Source organism: Elephas maximus, chromosome 2, assembly GCF_024166365.1.
Source record: "Elephas maximus indicus isolate mEleMax1 chromosome 2, mEleMax1 primary haplotype, whole genome shotgun sequence".
Classification (NCBI taxonomy): domain Eukaryota; kingdom Metazoa; phylum Chordata; class Mammalia; order Proboscidea; family Elephantidae; genus Elephas; species Elephas maximus.
The window spans coordinates 28,289,834-28,295,833 of NC_064820.1; positions in this window are offsets into that span (position 1 = coordinate 28,289,834).

Below are 6,000 nucleotides of genomic sequence, written 5' to 3' on the forward strand. Positions count from 1 at the left end.
AACAAAAATCCTCAAAACTGGACCAATAAGCAACATTATAATAAACAGAGAAAAGATTGAGGTTGTTAAGGATTTCATTTTACTTAGATCCACAAATTTCACCCATGGAAGCAGCAGTCAAGAAATCAAAAGGCATGTTGCATCAGGCAAATTGGTTGCAAAAGACATATTTAAAGTGTTAAAAAGCAAAATGTCACCTTCAGGACTAAGGTGTGCCTCACCCAAGCCTTACTGTTTTCAATTGTCTCATATGCATAGGAAAGCTGGACGGTAAATAAGGAAGACCAAAGAAGAATTGACTCCGTTAAATTGTGGTGTTAGTGAAGAATATTAAATATACCATGGACTTCCAAAAGAATGAGCAAATCTATCTTGGAAGAACTACAACCAGAATGCTTCCTGGAAGCAGGGATGGTGAGACTATGTCTCACACACTTTGGACTTGTTGTCCAGAAGGATCAGTCTCTGGAGAAGGACATCACACTTCATAAAGTAGAGGGTCAGTGAAAAAGATGAAGATTTTCACTGAGATAGATTGACACAGTGACACAGTGGGCTGCAACAATGGACTCAAGCATAGCAACAGTTGTTAGATTGGCGCAGGACCAGGCATTGTTTCATTCTGTTGTGCCTAGGGTTGCTATGAGTCAGAACCACCTTGACAGGACCTAACAAGAGCAACAAAAACAACATGTTCTAAACAGAACTGTTTACATCCTGACTTCTTTTTTCCATTTGTAGAGCACAGAGTATGTTTAGCATAAGTCTTATGGGACTTAGTATTTTTGGTAAATATGAAATGACTTCAACTTAAAGTCACCAGCTGCATTAGCCCTAAAAGGTCAACCTGTCCTTTGCAGCTTTAATGCCAAGCAAAAGAAAGAAAAGACCAGGATGGATGTCAGAGAAGACTCTGAAACTTGCTCTTGAGCTTCAAGCAGCTAAAGCGAAAGGAAGAATTGATGAAGTAAAAGAACTCAACAGAAGATTTCAAAGGGCGTCTCCAGAAGACAAAGTGAAGTATTATAATGACATGAGCAAAGAGCTCGAGATGGAAAACCAAAAGGGAAGAACACGCTCGGCGTTTCTCAGGCTGAAAGAACTGAAGAAAAAATTCAAGGCTCAAGCTGCAACAGGGAAGGATTCTACGGGGAAAATATTAAATAACACATCCACCACTTATATGTCACAGGAAGCATCAAAAGAAGATGGAAGGAATATACAGAGTCATTATACCAAAAAAAATTAGTCGATGTTCAACCATTTCAAGAGGTGGCATATGATCAGGAACCGATGGTACTGAAGGAAGAAGTCCAAGCTGCTCTGAAGGGATTGGTGAAAAACAAGGCTCTAGGAATTGATGGAATATTAATTGAGATGTTTCAACAAATGGGTGCAGCACTGGAGGTGCTCATTGGTGTATGCCAAGAAATATGGAAGACAGCTTCCTGGTCAACTGACTGGAAGAGATCCATATTTATGCCTATTCCCAAGAAAGGTGATCCAACCGAATGTGGAAATTATCGAACAATATTGTTAATATCATGAGCAAGGAAAATTTTGCTGAAAATCATTCAAAAATGGCTGAAACAGTATATTGATAGGGAACTGCCACAAATCTATGCCAGTTTCAGAAGAAGACATGGAACCACAGATATCATTGCTGATGTCAGATGGATCCTGGCTGAAAGCAGAGAATACCAGAAGGATGTTTACCTGTGATTTACTGACTATGCAAAGACATTTGACTGTGTGAATCATAACAAACTATGGATAACACTGTGAAGAATGGGAATTCCAGAACACTTTATTGTGCTCATGAAGAACCTTTACATAGATCAAGAGGCAGTTGTTCGGACAGAACAAGGGGATACCGATTGGTTTAAATTCAGGAAAGGTGTGCGTCAGGGTTGTATTCTTTCACCATACCTATTTAATCTGTATGCTGAACAAATAATCCGGGAAGCTGGACTATATGAGGAAGAACAGGGCATCAGGATTGGAGGAAGACTCATTAACAACCTGTAGACTTGCTCTGTGTACGGTTGCCACAAATCTTCAATTTGTAAAAACACAGTACCTGAGAAGCACAATAAAGTGAAGCAGAATTAAACAATGTATGTTTGTAAGTATTTTGATTTCTTGACTGTTGCTTCCATGGGCATTGATTGTGCATACAAGGAAAATAAAATCCTTGACAACATCAAAATTTTCCCCATTTGTCATGATGTTGTTTATTGGTCCAGTTGTGAGAATTTTTGTTTTCTTTATGTTAAGGTGTAATCCATACTGAAGGCTGTAGTCTCTTGCATTATTTTTGTTAGGCGCCAGTGAGTCAATTCCGGGTCATAGTGACCCCTATGTACAACAGAACAAAAAACTGCCCGATCCTGCACCACCCTCACAATTGTTGCTATGTTTGAGCCCATCATTTGAGCAACTGTGTCAATCCATCTCGTTAATGGATTTATGAAGGCTCTACTTTACCAAGCCTTGTGTCCTTCTCTAGTGACTGATCCCTCCTGATAACCTGTCCAAAGCCCAAAGTCTTACCATCATTGCTTCTGAGGAGCATTCTGACCGTGCTTCTTCCAAGACAGATTTTTTCGTTCTTCTGGCAGTCTGTGGTATTTTCAGTATTCTTTACCAACACCTTAATTCAAAGCCATTCTTTCTTCTTCAGTCTTCCTTATTCATTGTTCAGCTTTCATATGCATATGAGGCTATTGAGAATACCATGACTTGGGGCAGACACACCTTAGTCTTCGAAGTGACATCTTTGCTGCTCAACACTTTAAAGAGGTGTTTTGGAGTAGATTTGCTCAATACAATAGTTTGATTTCTTGACTGCTGCTTCCATGGGCGTTGATTGTGGAACCAAGTAAAGTAAAATCCTTCACACATTCAGTAGTCCCTTACTGTTTCCAAGTGGTTATTGTGGAAGGGGGCATCTGAGTGCAGCCTGCCACCTTTCCCTGTGACCTGCAGATGAACCTTGTGCTTAGGAGCTGTGTCACACAAACCTCTTGAACAGAATGAGAGTGTAGGCTGACTTTCTTTCATAGAGTTTCTTTACTCAAAACACATAACATAACTGCTAATGGCACATCAGCAAATCTCTCCCTCTTGCCCTGGGGGTATAACAACATTCCCAGGAACTACCTGTGGCCCTGGAGACTAAGCATTTGGTGACTAATCAAAAGGCCGGCAGTTTGAATTCTACAGCAGCTCCTTGGAAACCTTATGGAGCACTTCTACTCTGTCCTATAGGGTTGCTATGTGTCAAGATCAACTCGATGGCAACCGGTTCTTTTTTTTTTTTTTTTTGGACTTAGCTAAGTAATATAGTTCCAGGTCAACCCCACTTCTACATATTTGTTCCCAGCAGAGAGGGAACAAGGTCTTTCAACCATGGCAAAAGAAGGATGCGCACATACCACCAGCCCTGCATCAACTGCAGGAAGTAACTTGGTGGCCTTAGGGGACCAACACACACTATTAAAGCTGGCCTTGCTCTGCAGCTTCTCCATGTGAGTAAAGTGTTGTACATTCCAATCCGTGTGGATACGTCATGTTTTTGTTTGTGAACCCAGACCTTGGCTCGACAGTTTGGAGCATTGAGAAGGGTTGACAGTTGTTTAATAAACCAAAAAAAAACAAACCCAGTGCCATCGAATTGATTCCGACTCATAGTGACATTATAGGACAGGGTAGAACTGCACCATAGAGTTTCCGAGGAGCTTCTGGCAGACTCGAACTGCCGACCCATTGGTTAGCAGCCATAGCACTTAACCACTATGCCACCAGGTTTTCCAGTTGTATAATATATACCTCTATTTTCTGTTTTCATGTAGATTGGAAATTAGCTCCAAAGGACCTGATTAGGTGTTAATTTATAATAAGTAGATGTTAAGAATACTGCTTTGCACATACTGCATTACGTAGTGAACAATTCAATGTTTGTGGGTGCAATATGATACCGTTCAGGTTTTCACCCTGATACCTGGTAACCTGGGATAAGTAACTCAATTCTTTTAACCCAGATTTTTCTCATCTCTGATGGAGTGGGGACTTGATTAACTTAAATAGATGGTTCTGCAAATCAGAGATAATATTTATCATGTGCATGACATAATATGCCAATAAATGTAAGTTCCATTTCCAAATGTTGTAAAAAAAAATTGGCTCTCTCTTATTTCATGGAAAGGATCAATTCAATACCATATGTATTATTTTCTTTCCAGCATTTTGGGAAAATTTGTAGCTAATTGTATTAAAATTTTAATGTGGTTGTGCTGATGTATATCCACTGGTGGACCATGAGTGGTTTTTAACTTTCTGAGATATTGACCTTCTCAATCTTCTGGCCTAAAGTAGCCCCTTCTTTCTCTTCATGTTTTTCACACAGATATTATCATTTTCTATGTTTGCATTGTTTTATAGAAGTTTGAAACACAAGCATATACACATAATTAAATGATGTCATAGTACACATTGTATTCAAGTAGTAGTTTATTTCAACATCATAAACAAATTGAAAGCAATGCAATTTTCAAAAAAGTATAACTTTTTATACTAATTTTAAGAGGCTTATATACTTTGCTTAAGCAGTTTTTTTTCCAATAATAAAAATTCTAAGAATAATTTTTAATTTTGATACTTGCTATTCATGTCTCATTGAAGTAAGTCTGTGGCCCTATTTTTTTAAATAATTTTTATTGTGCTTTAAGTGAAAGTTAACAAATCAAGTCAGTCTGTCACATAAAAACTTATATACACCTTACTACATACTCCCATTTACTCTCCTCCTAATGAGTCAGCCCACTCCCTCCTTCCAGTCTCTCCTTTCATGACTGTTTTGCCAGTATCTAACCATCTCTACCCTCCCATCTCCCCTCCAGACAGGAGATACCAACACAGTCTCAAGGGTCCACCTGATACAAGTAGCTCACTCTTCATCAGCATCTCTCTCCAAACCATTGTCCAGTCCCTTCCATGTCTGATGAGTTGTCTTTGGGAATGGTTCCTGTCCTGGGTCAACAGAAGGTTTGGGGACCATGACCACTGGGATTCTTCTAGTCTCAGTCAGAACATTAAGTCTGGTCTTTTTGTGAGAATTTGGGGTCTGCATCCCACTGTTCTGCTGCTCCCACAGGGGTTCTCTGTTGTGCTCCCTGTCAGGGCAGTCATCAGTTGTGGCTGGGCACCATCTAGTTCTTCTGGTCTCAGGATGATATAAGTCTCTGGTTCATGTGGCCCTTTCTGTCTCTTGGGCTCATAGTTATCCTGTGGCCTTGGTGTTCTTCATTCTCCTTTGATCCAGGTGGGTTGAGACCAATTGATGCATCTTAGATGGCCGTTTGTTAGCATTTAAGACCCCAGACGCAACACTTTAAAGTGGGATGCAGAATGTTTTCTTAATAGAACTTATTTTGCCAATTGACTTAAAAGTCCCCTTAAACCATGGTCCCCAAACCCCCGCCCTTGATCCGCTGACATTTGAAGCATTCAGTTTATCCCGGAAATTTCTTTGCTTTTGGTCCAGCCCAGTTGAGCTGACCTTCCCAGTATTGAGTATTGTCCTTCCCTTCACCTAAAGTCCTTCGTATCTACTAACTAATCAGTAAATAACCCTCTCCCACCCTCCCTCCCTCCCCTCCTCGTAACCACAAAAGAATGTGTTCTCAGTTTACACTATTTCTCAAGATCTTATAATAGCGGTCTTATACAATATTAGTCGTTTTGCATCTGACTAATTTCACTCAGCATAATGCCTTCCAGGTTCCTCCATGTTATGAAATATTTCACAGATTCCTCACTGTTCGTTATTGATGCGTAGTATTCCATTGTGTGAATATACCATAATTGATTTAACTATTCATCCATTGATGGACACCTTGGTTGCTTCCAGCTTTTTGCTATTGTAAACTGTGCTGCAATAAACATGGGTGTGCACATATCTGCTTGTATAAAGTATAAAGGCTCTTATTTCTCTAGGGT